At 43.4% G+C, this 18087-nt stretch overlaps 1 protein-coding gene across 1 annotated transcript in view; it reads left to right on the top strand.

The window, feature by feature from the left end:
- Nucleotides 1-18087, top strand: part of LOC149772997 (gamma-butyrobetaine dioxygenase-like) — a 64381-nt gene that overhangs the window by 17674 nt on the left and 28620 nt on the right. The gene's annotated exons all lie outside the window — the stretch shown is intronic.

Genomic DNA, 18087 nt, shown 5'->3' with positions numbered 1-18087 from the left:
CAATGGAAAGGCTATCTCTTTTCGAGAAATATGGCTGGCCCTGAAAAGGGCCTTTGGGTTTATGTTAATATTAATATTAACATAGATGGCATCTGTCACATCTTCTTCTTCTTCTTCTTAAACTCTTTCTAACTGCCGGTCCATACACAAGTACCCTCTTGAGACATACTTGTCTTTCTATGTAAACTCTCCTCATCCATTGACTAGTATCTGTCCTATCAACAACAGTCCACTTGGACCTGACATACATGAGTATGTCCGTCCTAAACATCATGGAAGACACAAGGGTGGATGACTCAACTGTGGTCCACATCTTGAAGCGACGAGAATAGGTGAATCAATGCAGTGAACTGCGCTTATTTATAGGTACAGGAAGGATTGAAACGGATTGAATTCATTCACCAATCCGAACACGCGTTACAAAATTCAGTCAGCTCGCATCCAATCCGAAGAGAGCAGTCTGTGACGTCACGTGGTCTATATAGATTCGTTAGCGCTTGTGTGCAGTCAATCTATGCGACAGTGATTCAACATGACGGAAACTCAGAAAACGATCCATTGGGGTGCACCAGCAGGGGAGACTGCCCAAGGGAACCCGGACTTACTTTCAGAAGAGGTACATTGGGATTTTGTGGATTTTCTTACCTCGCAAGAATTTGTTCCGGAACCTTCGTTACCTTCTTCATTACCGCAAGTGGAGAATTTTAGACAGAGACAGAAAGAAGAATTGGAGAAATTTATGCAACGACAAAAGGAAGCGGAACAAGCTTTTCTCCTACAGCAACAGCAACAGCAACAAGAAGAGGTAAGAAAAAAACAACAGCAACAACAGCAAGAAGAAGTAGCAGCAAAGAAACAAGAGGGTGAAAATCAAACGGCTACGGTACTGTTGGACATTTTAGCGGAGTTAAGAAGTCTGAAACAAATGTATCAGACTTCTTTATCACGACCGAAGAGAATACGACCTTCCCGAGCTAAACACGCCAACCCTGTGACTAAGCCTGTCGTACCACCCTTAGTGATTTCAACCCAATCATCAGAAGTAGGCCTTGGCCGTGCGAAAGGCTTAAGGCAGTTAAAGTTGATTGGTTAAACTCACCCCTACACCAAAATAAAAAGGCCCTTTTCAGGGCCACCCACATTTCTCGAAAAGAAATACAATTTCAATTTGCCAATAACTCAAAAATAAACCCCACCCATTTTACCCTTATAGTACGTGTCTGTGTATGAGTGCGTGAGTGTAGCTTCTTATTTTAAAATCAAAACTCAAAGACACTTACCTTATATCATTCATGTATTCTTTTATCCATTTTTTACAATCCAATTCACAGCACAACACTTTAATTAAAAGTTCATTGACTTCTTCTTTCTCCTTGTTTAGTCTCTCTGTTTTTTGAATTTCTTCACCGTTTTTTCCTCATTTTCTTCCCTTCTTCTTTTCTTCTCCTGTTTCTTTGCTTCTTTTAAATATAATTGTCTTCTTTCTTCTTCTGAAGAATCCCTCTCTTCTTTCGAAGAATCCCTCTCTTCTTCCGAAGAATCCCTCTCTTCTTCTGAAGAATCCTTCTTTTCTTCTGACTCCTCTTGTTTCTTTTTTGGGCAATCTGGAGACCAATGTCCTTTTTCTTTACAATAATAACAGGTATCTTGACTTTTGTCTTTTTTAGCCCCTGTTTTTTTTTTCTTTTTTGACGGTCTGGACACTCTGAAGACCAATGCCCTTTCTTCTGACAGATATAGCAAGTATCCTGACTCTTATCTCGAAAGGAAGGAGAGTAGTCTGTCGGCTGGTCTGAAGAGAATTTTCTAATGACCCCTCGCAAAGCTCTGACGAAACGTTCGATTTGGCTAGTCTCTTCCATCGTTCTCCTCGGTTTGAGAGTGAAATGAATAGTGAAAGGACAAGACACACCCTTTTTATATACGCTGGTTTGCCATGACTATAAATTAGTCTATGGTGTTTGAACTTGAGTCATTTGACGTTTTGCACTCAAGATGAAACGATCCTATTCATTCGAGAAGAAAGAAGAAGAAGAAAGTAAGAGGCAGAAACGTGATCTATCGCCTCGTACCAGGGCTGAAATCTTGGCACAAATTCATGCCCGTGATTTTGAAGAGGACATGAGTGAACCAGAATCCGAACCCTCTAAACCAAGTTCACCACCCTTAGTCAACCCTGAAAAGTACTATTCCATTCGAGAGACGGAAAAGCGCTCCTCTAGAAAATTTAGAACCACGGCTTACACCTACACGGTGAAGTTTAAAGATTTCAAGGCCGACGTACCCTTGGAGAAAGCAGAAGGGTTTATCACTGAGATGTGGGATTCTTTGCTCACCGCACTCAAGCGACAATGTCAACCCAAATAAGACGATCGCTTGACACTATCCATAGATCACGACGGTTTGAAATCCCCTGTTTGGATCGAGTTTAGCAGACCCGCAGAACTAACCCCTTCCAAAATCATGGACAAGATTCAACACGTACAACAATCTAATGACCAGTTTGACATCACCGATGGTAAAGCCACACTGAAAATGGCCCACGTCTCTCTTCCTCAAGGGACAGGACGCAAAAAGATGTTATTGGTGGACAACCTTCGCAACACCAAAACAAGTTTCGTCCGAATTCACAACCCTCAAGACCAGAGGTGTTTAGCCCGTGCCATCGTGGTCGGACGAACCTATGCCAACAAGAACGACACGGTAGAATGGAAAAGAACCTAGAAAACTATTCAACGATCCGATCGAGCCAAACAACGAAATGAAGCAGAACTCCTGTTACAACAAGCCGGACTGTCCAAAGACACACCCTGTGGCATTCCTGAGATGCAAAAATTGCAAGATGCCCTAGCTCCACGCTACACCTTGAAAGTGCACCCTCAAGAAATGCGTGGAACTCTGTTGTTTCGAGGCCAAGATTTTAAGGACGGAAAATACATTCATGTCTATTATCACGATGAACATTTCGATACCATTACCAGTATCACTGGATTCCTGGGATACGGTTATTATTGTGAGAAATGTGATTATGGTTATAACAATCGAGAGCAACACAAGTCTTGTGGATGGAAATGCCCAGGATGTTTGGCCTCTCCACCCTGTCTGAGCGAAGAACCAGTGCCTTGTTCAACTTGTCTGCGCACGTTTGTCAGCCCTACCTGTTACCAACAACATTTGAAAACCCAAGGTTCACAGAAGAAATGTGCTTGTCAACTCCTGAGATTGTGCCCTACGTGTGGACAAGGCATACGTACCAATAGTACCAAGGCACACGTATGTCGAGGAAAGAAAAAATGTCACATTTGTCACCACATCGTGGACTTGGAACACGAATGTTACGTGCAAAAATACCAACCCCCACCAGAGGAAGAGGACGGTCACAAGAAGAAAGGCAATTTCATCTTTTTCGATTTCGAATGCATGCAAGAGACCGGCATTCACATTCCTAATTTCTGCTTGGCTCATCGAGCGTGCGAGAAGTGCATTCAAGAACCTATCTTCAGTCATTGCCCTCACTGCAGCAAGATTCCTGGAGGACGTGAAAAAATCTTTCGAGGACCAAACACGTTAGCCGATTTTGCCCAATGGGTCTTAGACCCCATCGACAAGACGTGGAGCCAAGAGGACATCGAACGTTACGGAGATTGTCATCGTCATGCCACGGTGATGGCTCACAATTTCTCCGGATACGATGGACAGTTTCTTCTCAGATACTATACGGAACAAGGCACCGAACGTCCTAAAGTCACTTTGAACGGAGCCAAAATCATTTTCATGCAGGTGGGACAAGTACAGTTTAAAGATTCGATGAGTTACTTGGCCGTGCCTTTGAGTCGAATGCCTAAAACGTTTGGAATGACAGAAATGGCTAAAGGGTACTTTCCACACTTTTTCAATACGGAAGCCAATCAACATGCCGTTCTACCCCATTTACCTGAGGCTCACTATTACGACCCCGACAACATGCGTACCGAACAACGAGAAGCTTTCTACGCTTGGTACCAGGCTCATGCCTCTGACCCCTTCGACTTTCAGGAAGAAATGTTAAAGTATTGTCGTTCCGACGTGGACATTTTACGACGTTGCTGTGGAAAATTTCGAGAACTGTTCATGGAACACGGAGGAGTCGATCCTTTGAAAGAAGCTTGCACCACTGCCAAAGCGTGTTCCTTAGTGTACCGCCAACGATTCATGCCTGAAAACACCGTGGCTGTCATCAGTCCTCAAACGACCCACTATGTCAAGCGTCAATACTCGGTCAAAGCCCTACGTTGGTTACATTACTTGTGCGACAAGGAAGATAAATGGATTCAGCATGCCCGCAACGGAGGAGGCGAAAAGACCATCGGAACGTATTCGGTCGATGGTTGGGACTTAGAAAACCTCAAGATCGTGTACGAGTTTAACGGTTGCTTATTTCAGGGATGTCCCGTCTGTTACCCTGACCGTGACACTAAAAATCAGTTTTTGCAACGAACCATGGAAGACTTGTACCAGGACACTTGTCAGCGACGCCTAAAGTTAGAACAGCAAGGATACCAAGTGGTGGAAATGTGGGAACACGAGTACGATCACCGTTTGAAAACCGATCCCGAGTTTAAACGCCTCGTGGAAAGTTACCAGTTCATGGACCCGCTGAACCCGAGGGATAGTTTGTACGGAGGAAGGACCAATGCCACCTGTTTGCTGCACCAAGCCGACGAAGAGAAAGGAGAAGAAATCAAATACTTGGACGTGTGTTCGCTGTATCCCTACGTGTGCAAATATTGTCGCTTTCCTGTAGGGCACCCGCAATTGTTCACGGAACACATCGACCTGAAAAACATTCGACAATACGAAGGCTTGATCAAGTGTAAAGTTTTGCCTCCCACGAACCTATACCATCCCGTCTTACCTCACCATTGTCAAGGCAAACTGATGTTTCCCTTGTGCCGTACTTGTGCCGAAACGTGCAACCAGGACCAACCTTGCCATCACAGCCAGGAAGAACGTGCCTTGACGGGAACCTGGGTCAGCGTAGAATTGTTCAAAGCTCTGGACATGGGATACCAACTGTTAGAAGTGTACGAAATTTGCCACTTTCCCAAGACACAACAGTACCACAAGGGTGACCCTACTCAGAAAGGCATTTTCGCCGACTACGTGGATGCCTTTTTGAAACTGAAACAAGAAGCCAGCGGCTATCCTTCCTGGTGTCACACTCCCGAAGACCAAATACAATTCAAAGAGAAATACTACGCACAAGAAGGCATCTCTTTAGACCACATCGAAAAAAACGAAGGCAGGCGATCGTTTGCCAAAGTGATGTTAAATTGCTTGTGGGGTAAAATGGCACAACGACCGTGTTTACCCAAGACGGAATATTTGACAGAACCTTCCCGCTACTTCCAGATGATTCACGACAAAATCAAATTCATGAAACACGTGGACGTCGTTCGAGAGGATTTGATCTTGGTCAATTACGAAGAAGATCTGGACTTTGTACAAGACGACCCTTTTGGAAATGTCATCATTGCGGCTTACGTGACAGCTCATGCTCGCTTAAAATTGTACGAAGCTTTAGAACTGTTAGAAGAACGCGTCCTGTACTTTGACACGGACAGTTGCATTTACATCCATCACCCGATTCAACAGCACCCTGACATCGAAGGAGACCGTTTAGGAGCCTGGACAGACGAGCATCCCGACGACAAGATTCTAAGTTTCGTCAGTGGTGGTCCCAAAAATTACGGCTACGAATACCGGGAAAAACAAGGAGAAGTGCACACGACGTGCAAAGTGAAAGGACTGACTCTGAATCATCGTACCAGTCGAGTGGTCAACTTTGGGGTATTGAAAGAAGCCTTGCAATCGGGAGAGGATGGAAACTTTAAAGTGACCACCTATCAACCGAACAAGATTGTACGTTTACCCACTCACCACATCGTCAGTCGACCCTTGGAAAAAGTCTATCAAATTGTATACCAGAAGCGAGTGCGACTTCCCAATCACTTCACCTTACCGTACGGTCACGTCGGTATTGGTCTGTATATAAAAAGGAACCCTAGGCAAGATCGATAGTTCATTGTTCATTGAAGTAACTTACCATGTCGTTGACGAAGAAGAAACCAGATTGGTTAGGAGTCAAATGTTGGACATCACCGAGACCAGGGTTTTGAGGCTTGGACACAAGAGGTGGCCCAGTATGCACGAGAGTTATTCAAGGAAAAAAGTTACTTTTCAACCTGTGTTAGTGACGGTGCCAGAAGAACCCGTCACCCAGGACAGGACTGTCGTGGACAGGCCTGAAAGACCCTTTCGGGAGGACACTTGTGTGACCTTACCCCCTACTATAGAATTGGTTAGAACTTTACCCAAAACATGTTGTACAGACACTTGTGTTTATTCCACGTTCATGGTTATCATGTGCCTTTTATTCTTGTACTTAAGCCTTTGGCTTTTATGTATTTTTGTCTTTCGTATTCATGTTTGAAAAAAACATTCAATAAACGTGTTCTGAAAAAGTATATAAACTCTTGTCTTGTTTGTTTTTCGTGTCACAAGTGACATTTCTCACACCATGGCTACCTCTGCTGTCTCTGCTCCCTCTTCCTCTACTGTCAAAGTCATCGACGAACACTTAGATCGTGCCAGTTGGGAGGCTTTGTATCTTCGCCATCCCTTTAACATGCTCATTGCTGGACCTAGCGGTTCAGGCAAAACCGAATTCGTCAAACGTTTGATCGAACATAAACATCATTTGATCGATCGACCCCCTCAACGAATCGTGTGGTGTTACAAAGAGTGGCAATCGGCGTACAGCCTCTTGCGAGAAAGTCAAGGCGATTCCGTCGTGTTTGTGGAAGGCATTCCTAAAGAAGACGATGGCATCGTCTCTGACTCCCTTCTAACCCATTTGGTCATTTTCGACGACATGTTAGGAGAAGACGAAGAAGAAATTAAACTGTGGTTCACGCGCAAAGGGCATCACCGTAATGCCAGTGTCGTTTACATCACCCAAAATTTGTTTCAACAAAGTAAAGCCCATCGCACCATCAGTCTCAATGCGCATTACGTGGTCTTGTTTAAAAGCCCTCGAGATAAATCGCAAGTGCAAGTCTTAGCCAAACAGTTAGGAACGCCTTGGTTGACTCAGGCGTACGACGATGCCACTCAAACTCCACACGCCTATTTACTCGTCGATTTGAAACCTACGACTCCCGAGGATTTGCGATTTTGTACCCACTTGTTTCACCACTGGTGCCAAGACGGAGGGCCTGTCCTGTACACGTCTCCGTCCTCGACTTCATTTCACTCCCCATCAAAAAATCTATAAAAACCTCAGACCCTTTTTCGTCTGTCTCACTCTCAGTGCGAACATAACGTCCCTTCAGTCGCATCTTCCCGTCAAATTGATTCGTGCCTTGTATGGCATCAGTCGAGAAAAAGATCCACAAACACGAGCTCGTGTCTTAGAAGCTAGTCTCAAAGAAGTCTTACGATGGTTCACGGTGAGGGCACGTCAATTACTCCAAGGAATCATTCGGATTCCTCATCAAACCAAACGCTTTTTCGATCGAAACAAAGTCGCTTTGGTCCAACTGGCCGATCCCCGCATCGACACTCAAACCAAAAAAACAAATCATTTTGAAACCTGGAGGGAGCGGTACTCTAGAAGGGGTCATCATTCGCTCACTCTTAAGATGGGATCCTAATGCCCCCAAAGTTATCCCCAAGACAAAAGTCCAACGAAGCCCCAAGAAGAAAAAGACCAGGTCCCCAAGGAGAACTTCTCCAGTGGCAGGACCCTCCTCTGACCAGACACCACCACCACCCCGGAAAAAGAAAAGAAGCCCCCCAGAAAAAGAAAAGTCCACAGAAAACTAGTCGCAAGAGAGGCACTTCGGCCAGGACGCAACCTTACACTCGCAAACCACGACCTGCCACGGCGGTGACTGCGTCTCCGGCAGCTTCACGTTTGTCCACTTCTCCGTTAATGACACCCAGAACTGAAGAGTACTTGGAGACGTTGATCACACCAAGAACTTCTCCGTTGATGACCCCCAAAAGAACTTCCCCAGTGGCAGGACCTTCCAATTTAGTAGCAGTGGCTGCTGCTCACAAAGTACCTTCTCCCAAAATCAAAGTTCAAGAAAGATCGGGCATGTTACAAAGTTTGCTGGATTTGTCCAAGCAAGAACTAGCTCGATTTAGTCCGTTACGTACCCCTGCACGACGTGTCATGCCTGTCCTCAAACTAATACGACGTCAAGACAATCAGTGGCGACGCGTTCCAGTATAAAAAAGGCCTGTGACCAAGTCGGGTATCAGTGTTTTTTGGTGCTCCTGAAGACTCAAAGATGTCATCCTCCAGAAAACCCCAAGGAAAGAAAAGGAAAGGACTGCCACCACGTTTAGCCAAACATGGGGACATGTTATCTGTCCTGTCCAAAGCTTCTCCACCCCTACGAAAAAACTCATTCAAACAGCCTCCAAAGAGGTCATCGATACCGTGTGCGAATGTTGTTTGAACGTTTTGAAAGGCACGATCCCTTTGTCCAAACACCAGAAACAATGCTTAGGCAAACATCGTCACGTTCTTCGCCAAATGGTTCAAAAGAAAATTCCCATTCGTCAAAAAAAGAAGATGTTAGTGCAACGTGGAGGTATTTTACCTCTCTTATTAGGCCCCATACTGAAAGGAGTCTTGGGAACCATGTTGGGAGGACTGGTGGGAGCAAGATAAAAAGGCCCTCGGAAGTCCCAATATCTCAGAATCGACCCCTGACAACCCCATGGAAGGACGAAAACTAGCTTTAGTGCCTTACAAACGATGGATGGAATACCATCGGTGGCAAGAACAACGCACCCCGCATTTACCTCCCAATCCCCATTTGAGCGAGATGTCCCAGTTACAACACCAATTGCAGTCCTTGATGGATCGCCAAGATTTGTCCGAAACAGAAAAATCGCAAAAGTACGGTCAACTCTTGCAACGACTGCAACTCTTTCACCAGAAAGCTTTAGACGAAACAGCTCTACCCACTTTGAAAGATTTTAAGACCTTGATGAAAAGTCCAGCACCATCACCAGTACCAGTACCAGTACCAGTACCACCAGTACCAGTGACCAAGACAGAAAAAGGAGAAGAAGAAGAGGAAGGGTTTTAAACTCCACCAGAAAAAGTACGCAAGTTAACAACACCACCTACCTCCAGAATTGGATGGATTAAAAAGATGATGGCCACCCCTTCTTCATCACAAGAGAAAAAGAAAGTGAAGACAGAAGTGAAGACAGAAGTGAAACAAGAACCGATATCCCCCGCTCAGACATCCTCCTCCTCTTCGACACCTATTGCCGGCCGCACACGCAAAGCATTGCAATCCAAGAAAGTACCCCAAGAGAAAAAGAGTAGCATCCTCCAAGAGTGGGTGTCTTATTAACACACCAACCAACACAAAAAAAATGGAAAAAGTCTTAGCCAGCATTTACTACGATCCCTCCCATCCTGCAGGTTACGCAGGAGTTCAAAAATTGTATCGTGCTGCCAAAACGCGACTGAAAAGTCTCCGTTTACCTCAAGTGCAACGATGGTTACAAGAACAAGCTACCTACACTTTACACAAACCCATTCGACGCAAGTTTGCCAGAAGTCGCACCCGAGTGGAAGGCATCGATCATCAATGGCAAGCCGATTTAGCCGATGTCTCTCATTTGGCCAGCTACAATCGTGGCTACAAATATTTGTTTTGTGTCATCGACGTCTTTTCCAAATTTGCTTGGGTCGTACCCTTGACTTCCAAACCGAGCAGCGAGTTAGTGCGAGCCCTGCAACGGGTGTTGAAACAAAGCGGTCGTCACCCTCTTCGATGGCAAACGGACAAAGGCACCGAATTTCTGAACCAAGCTTTCCAAATAGAATTAAAGAAACGTGACATTCATTTTTTTACCACCGAGAATCCCGAAACCAAAGCCAGCATCGTGGAACGTTTTCAACGCACTTTGAAAGAACGCATGTGGAAATATTTTACGCATCACCACACTCTGAAGTACATCGACATCTTACCGCACCTGGTGCAAGCGTACAACCAATCTTACCATCGAAGCATCGGACGTGCCCCGCAAGACGTGACTCCCGAGAACGAAGTGTTGGTGTTTGAGCGCCTGTTTGGTACGTCCCCGACGAGGACTGTCCCCAAGAAAAGTGGAGAGTTGGCCGTAGGAGATTGGGTACGCATTGGCAAAACCAAACGCACTTTCGACAAAGGTTACTTACCTAACTGGACGACCGAATTGTTTCGTGTCACTGGACGAGTGCATGGTCGTTATCCTGCCGTCTATAAATTGGAAGACATGAACGGAGAAGTGCTCAAAGGAACGTTTTATTTGCCCGAGTTACAACGTGTGACCAAAAAAGAAGACGACGTGTACGACATCGAAAGCATTCTCGAACGCAGAACCCGTAAAGTGGGCAAACGACGTGTCAAAGAAGTCAAAGTACGTTGGAAAGGATATCCACCCAGTTTTGATTCTTGGATCGACGCTTCGCAAGTCATCAACTATAAAAAGAAGTGACCATCATGCCCTTTCACACAGCAGACGCAGCTACGTCGACCACTCCTCCTTCCCCTAGTTCTTCTGTGCAAGATTTACAAAAACAACCCTTGTGGGTGTGGTATGGAGAACGTGAGCCTAAAACGCAAATCGTCTTTTTCTGCCAAATCTTCGTGGTGTATTGTGTCATCGGGGCAGCCATCGCCAATTTGAGTTTGCAACAAGGAGACAAACAATTGTGGACCATTTTATTGAGCAGTTGCATCGGTTACCTGCTTCCTAATCCCTCCCTGAAATTCACCTCGAACGGGAACCCCCGGAACCTTGTGTCCAGTGCCAGTCACCACTTCAATCACAACCAGAACCCCATTTTAGACGGAGACACGCCTCTGACGTCCAGTAACCCCTCGGACAGCCACAGAACTCTGGAATTATGAGTCACCAAAACCAATTTTACTTAACCTTACCCAGTGACAGTTCCATGGAGGTGTTTCCCAAGAACACGTTGTGCTGTTACACGGCCAAATTACCTCAAGCCATCCCCTTAGATCACGAAGCCCATTGGGAAGTGGCTTTAGTAGAAATGATTCACCCGACCCAAGTCCTCATTGTCCTTCCCAATCAAAATTTTTTTGATGTGGAAGTTCATGACGAGCAAATGCAACAGTGGATGGATAGCAATGTCAAATATGACAAGAAAACCCGTACACAAAAGTACACCACCTATCACTTGTTCATTCCCCCAGGCTATTATTTTAGTGGTCAACATTTGTTCAGCACCATACCCTCCAGGTTTAATGTCGTGTTTCTGAAAGCTTTGGAGCATGTCAACAAAAATGTCACCATGGAGTACCACAAAGCAGCTCGTCGCTTCTTGATGAAATTTGAACGGAGTAAAATCCTGTCCATTTTATTTTGTCCTGAATTGTTTGACATGTTGGGCGGAGACATGGACATGAGAAAGACCATGATCAAAAAAAACGAATTACCCATCGTTTACGACAACGAGTCTTTTAGCAAGTTATTTCGTGCCCCGGTAGAACTGAACCAAGGACTGAATTTGATGTTCGTGTATTCCGATGTGGTGGAGTACAACGTGGTGGGACACACCTCCGTACCGTTACTGCGTGTCATTCCTTTCAAAGTGGATTCTGCCACGAACACTGACGAGGAAGGTGGAAACACTTACCACGTCCACCGCGAATTTGTCCATCCTCACTATTTGCCTGTCAGTAAGTCGTATTTGGACACGGTCAACATTGCTATAAAAGGAGATCTGGGACAAAATATTCCATTCACCAAAGGAAAAGTCACGGTGAAACTCCATTTTCGAAAACGGTTCTCTCACGACTCTTAAGTCATATATCCAGTGTACCGAGGGGTTGCTCGACAGCGAGGACACGGTTTAGGAGATATGTTAAAATCGGCCTTTCGTTCGGTGGCCCCGGTGTTGAAACCGATGGTGACACGCGGATTGCACGCCTTGAAAGATGCGGCACTGACGCAAGGCAAAGAATTTCTCCAAAATGTCATCATCGACAAACAAAACCCTAAAGAAGCCTTCATGAGGGCAGGCAAAAATGTCTTGCTGCAAACGGGCAAAGACATTTTAGGCCAACGAGAAACACCCATAAATGCCCTGCACGCTACCGAGTCAGGCATTCAGCAAGGACAAGGCAGAAAGAGACGACGAAGAAAACACCCTTTCACCAGACTTCAAGCGAGAAAGGCCAAGAAAAGAAGAACCGTTCGAGACTTAGACGTTTTCGATTATTGAGAAAAGAGACAAAAAAATGATGCACCGAGAATCTTGCGCTTGTTCCAAGACGGAACTGGATCTGTTTGCCATGCCCCCTACCATGATGACCATGCAAGAATCCCAGTGGGTGTAATTTCACCCCGTCTCCTCACTGACGGATTCCGCTCCCATCGAGTTTGAAATCAAAGGACAGCCCGAAGATTACATCGATCTGAATAGCAGTTACTTGTACCTGAAAGTCAAAATTCTAGATAAGACTGGAGATGCTATAGACGATGAAGCAGTAGCTCCCGTCAACAATTTCATGCATTCCTTGTTCAGTGGAGTGGACTTGTACTTGAATAACAAACTGGTCAGTAGCAGCATGGATACTTACCCTTATCGTGCCTACCTGGAAAATCTCTTGACGCACGGAATAGATGCCAAGAACACTCATCTCAATGCCTGTGTGGTATGGGAAGCTGACGAACCTACCAAGTTTGAAATATTGGAAACTGATGAAAAGAAAGACAACAATGATGGATTTCTAGAACGAAGAAAGAGAATCACGGGAGCCGACACAAGTTTAGAACTGATGGATTGTTTGCATTTGGACATGTGGTTGCAAGAAAAGTATTTGCTGAACGGGGTGGATGTCCGCCTGAGACTGAATCGTAGCAGTGCCGCTTTCCATTTGATGGCTGATAGTGACGGTTACAAAACCAAAATCCTAGAAGCCAGACTCTACGTACGCCGTGTGGAAGTGTTACCTAAAGTGGGAAACGACATCAGTCAGACGTTGAGTAGAACGACCGCCAAGTATCCCATACGACGCGTGGAAGTGAAAACCTTCACCATTCCCAAGGGACAGCGATCCATGATCGAAGATCATCTGTTCCAAGGACAGTTACCCAAACGTTTGATCGTTGGTATCGTCGAGAATACAGCCTTCAACGGAGCTGCCGAAAAAAATCCTTTCTACTTTCAACACTTTGGCGTGTCCAAAATCGAAGTCAGTCGCGATGGCAAGACCTTGTGTACCCGACCTTTCGAACCTGGCCTTACCAAGAAGAATTACTTGAGATCGTACTTGTCCCTGTACGAAGCCACCGGACAGTTAGGAACCAATACCAGTCACGGTATTACGTACGAGGATTATGCAGGAGGCTACGCTTTGTGGGCTTTCGATTTCACTCCAGACCAAGGCAGCGACGAGGGACATTTCCACCCTATAAAATCCGGCCAGATTCGTGTGGAAATTCAGTTTAAAGACCGAGACCCTGATGAAACGGTGAACGTCATCCTGTATGCAGAATTCGATAATACCATAGAAATCAACAGTTTGAGAGAAGTCATCCTAGATTACTAGAAACCATGGAAGACTGTTATCCCTCTTTACCTAGTGGAGAAACTTTTAGTGTTGCATTGTTGTTAAAAAATGTTAGTGTTGTTGTTGTTTAGTGTTAAGTGATTTTTGAATAAAAAATGTTGTGTTTTGAAAAAATCGTTTGATGTTATATTGTTGGATTATTGTTAAAAATGTTAGAGTTGTTGTTTAGTGTTAAGTGATTTTTGAATAAAAAATGTTGTGTTTTGAAAAAAATGCCTTTGTCTTTTGTTTAGCTATAAGAATGTTGGATTGATGCTCTTTCATTTCTTACTATCCCTCTCATGACACTCACTAAACGTTGCGACTCAAAAACCGTGTGGGGGATGTTTTCCTTCACGTCCGCGCTTTGACTTTAAGAACCGGGTTGTTTCCAGTCTAACCATCCATTGTCGACTCATCCTCCTAAGAAGATGTGCTCCAAACTAGCTAAACTCAACGAAGCCTACGTGAATTTGCATAGGGTCAGACACAGTCTGATACCGAAGCCAGAAGAAATAGAGAATGTGAGAATGTTAAAAATCACTGAAGACCTGATAGAAGAGCTCTTCAGAGAAGAAATGAACAGGGAAAAAGAAGAATGGACAGAGAAGTACAGACTTCAGAGACAGCAGCAACAACAACAACAAGAGCAGCAGCAGCAACCTGAACCTGACAGAGGCTTTGTCGATTGTCGTATCGACACCAAAGAGTTCTTCTTCTCTTTCCGAAGAAGCAGACCTATCGCCAGAAAGTCTATCCTCAGAGGACATCGCATTCTTAGAAACTAAAAAGAATGCCATAGCAAACAAAATAAACAGCTCTTTTCAGGGCTACCCAATACATTAGAAAAGAAATAACAATCGATTTGCCAATGTGTGTAGGTAGAGTAGTGTGAAAATAAACACTAACTCTTTATTGATAGTGAGAGTGTATGTGTTTGTGTGTTTGTGTTTGTAAGTGGTTAAGTAAGTTGGTATGGATAGTAGATTAAAATGATGTCTTTTTTTGGTGTTTGAGGTGTAAATTTGGGGTTAGATTGGATTGCTTTGCGTATGTGGATAGTCTATTGAAGTGATTTATAAAAAATTTTAAAATAGTGATGGGTAGCATAAAAAGTGAGTGAGTGTTTCTTTTAGGTCCGCGCGTTGTTGTTTTTTGGTCATGATGTAGGTAAGATCAATTTTATGTTTTTAGGGGATGTTTTCCTTCACGTCCGCGCTTTCACTATAAATTGAAACTCGTTCGGCAGTCCAGCTACCCTTGTTGATTGATCAACACCAAAAATGAACACGAGACTGGAGAAACTGTTGGAACTTCATGTGCATCTGGAATATGCCAGGCGCATATTAAATGAACTGGCCGCGGAAGCCATTGTGGAGGAGGGAAGGATAAGAGAGGAGGAGGAAAGAAGAAACAAAGAAGAGGAAGAGAGAAGATATAAAGAAGAAGAGGAAAGAAGATACAAAGAGGAGGAGAGAAGATACAAAGAAGAGGAGGAGGAGGAAAAGGAGAGAAGAAGAAGAAATTTCAGAATCCCAGAGAGCGAAAATTGGGATTCTGAAGCGACATATCCTGCCTCTGCTCTCTCCCCCAAAAAGGTAAAAAGTAACTGGGGGACAAGATGTGTATGTGGCGCCAGGCCTGGAAGGTGCCACCATTAACCAGGTGTCCATGAAGTTCCAAACAAAAAAATAGCCCTTTTCAGGGCTACCCAATACTCTAGAAAAGAAATAACCATCAATTTGCCAATGTGTAGGTAGAGTAGTGTGAATATAAACACTAACTCTTTTTTAAGATAGTGTGAGGGTATGTGTTTGTGTGTTGGTGCTTGTAAGAGCTAAGGTATGTTTGTGGGAATAGTAGATTATGGGTTTCTTTATTGTTTCTTAGCGTAGGTGAAGAGTATAGTTAGGGTTCTGTAAGCGCTCACGTACGATTGTGTGGATAGTAGATTATGGATTTTGTTTATTGTTTCTTAGCGTATGTGTTTGTGTGTTTGTGTTTGTGTGTTTGTGTTTGTGTGTTTGTGTTTGTGTTTGTACCCGCTCACGTACGATTGTGTGAATAGTAGATTATGGATTTGTTTATTGTTCTTAGCGTATGTGAAGAGTATAGTTTGGGTTTTGTAAGCGCTCACGTAAGATTGTGTGGATAGTAGATTATGGATTTTGTTTATTGTTTCTTAGCGTATGTGGAGAGTATAGTTTGGGTTTTTATTATATGAAATGAGAAAGTATAGTTTGGGTTTTATTATATGAAATGAAAAAGTAGGGGGATGTTTTCCTTCACGTTCGCGCGTTGTTTGGTCATGATCTAGGTAAGATCAATTTTACGTTTTAGGGGGATGTTTTCCTTCACGTACGCGCTTTAAGTATAAGAACCCACAGTATTCGTCGTTCAAACCATTCTGCAAAGAATAAAAAAAAGAAGATGGCTTCTAACCAAATGGACAAAATACAAACATTACAAGACGTTTTAGACAACTTAGGAATGATGGAGCAGATGTTAATAAGACTGGTTGAAGACCATTATTCCTATAGTCCCCATCGTGTAAAGATGGAAATTAATAACTTAAAAAAGGTAAAGGACAAGATTAGTGGTGTCATGAAAGAGATAAAGGAGGAGAAGGAGGACGAAGAGGAAAGAATAAGAATAAGCAAATGGAACGAAAAGATTGAAAAAGAAGAAGAAAATGAGAAGAGGAAGAAAGAAGAGGAGGAAGAGAAGACGAAGAAAGAAGAGCAGGAGAAAAAGAAAGAGAAGAAGAGAAAGAGTGTTGGAGATAAAATAAGAACTTGGTGGAGAAAAAGAAGAAATTAGAAGCAGAAGAAGAAGAAAACCCAAAGGCCCTTTTCAGGGCCAGCCATATTTCTCGAAAAGAGATAGCCTTTCCATTGCCTACCCCTTTTTTAAATTTAAATTTAAATTTAAATTTAAAAAAAAAATCCCATATTCAATTCCCCTTGTCCCTAGACAAACCCAAACTCTATTCCCATGTTAATTTCCCCTTGTCTCTAGACAGACCCACACTATAGTTCCATGTTAAATTCCCCTTGTCGCTAGAGTGACCCACGATTTATTCCCATGTTAATTTCCCTTGTCGCCAGATTGTCCCACGATTTTTCTCGATGTTAATTTTCCCTTGTCGTCAGATTGTCCCAGGGGTGTTTGTAATGCTAATTCCCATTGTCGCTAGGGTATCCCCATTTACTACTAATAAGTCTCAGTTCTTGGCTTCGACTGGGCTCTGAGGTGACAGTTAAACTAAGTAGTGTATATTATTGAAATCGTCAAAACATGCCGCTTTAGAATCTTTGTCAGTAAAAATTTGAAACTGGGTTAATATATCCAAACAAAAAGTCAAAATAGATGGTGGATATAGTTCGTCGCTGATTCAAATTAGTGAAAACTGTAAAGATAGAAGTGTCAATAGTACTGACAGCATTGTCCTCATTTGCAACGTTTGTGACAATCTGAGAATAATAAGCTAAAAGAGTGTGAGAGGTGTGATCTATAGACTTATTTTTAATGGACTGATTTCAGCAAATTTAAGTGTGATGCTTTTTTAAACTGGATTAAAAAATGCATTGTTAGTATAGAATAGTACCTTATATGATGTGAAAACTTTTAATCTAATTGATGAAAAGTGCAAGCAGTACATTTCATTATTCCTATCTGAAATGGAACATACACTGAAACTGAGATTGGAATTTTGCGGGAGGAGTCATATTCCTTCAAGAACACAGATAAATGAGAATATTAATGAGAGGTTATTACAGACCATTGTGGCTGTGTCTACTGGTTGTGTACGTGAAATATAAAGTAAAGATTCCTGAAAATTGAATCTTATTATGGTAAGTGTTCCAGAGTGTGAAGACATTAGTACCTCAAGTTTCATGTAAACTGTTTGCAGTCACATACTTAAGGCCAGTGTCGAATCAGTCAGGCCGTCATAATGGAAATATCTTATGAATGTAACCCTCTAAGAACTACAGTTAAATAGAATAAAATGGTGTCATATATTCTCTCTGCTGCAAAAAATAATTGCTCAATAAAATGATGACACAATAAATAAGGCCTCACAAGAGGACTTGATCGAGAGAGAGAGAGAGAGAGAGAGAGGGAGATAGATTTGAGAAAGAGAGAAGGGAGTGTTGGCAAGAAGCCTAGTAAAACACAGGGATTAGACAAAATGAGTCAAAGGAAACGGAAGAGCAAACTAAATGAGTGACTGGAAGAGAAGAGTCTACAGAAAAGAGAGAGAATGCGGGCTGAATAAGAAGGATTGGAAAAGTTTTCAATCTGAGAAGAAAGAGACAGACAAGCAACAACAGCAAACAGAATGGAAGAAACCGAACAGAAATAATACCGTCCAAATGTTAAGACGCATATACACCATTGTAGATACGTCACTGAATTAATGCAGTTAATTAGTTCAAGATTTTGC

This window comes from Sinohyriopsis cumingii, unplaced genomic scaffold, assembly GCF_028554795.1.
Source record: "Sinohyriopsis cumingii isolate HCF-2022 unplaced genomic scaffold, ASM2855479v2 utg000938l, whole genome shotgun sequence".
Taxonomy (NCBI): Eukaryota; Metazoa; Mollusca; class Bivalvia; order Unionida; family Unionidae; genus Sinohyriopsis; species Sinohyriopsis cumingii.
Note: the sequence above shows the minus strand (reverse complement) of the source record. Positions and strands in the feature narration are given on the sequence as shown.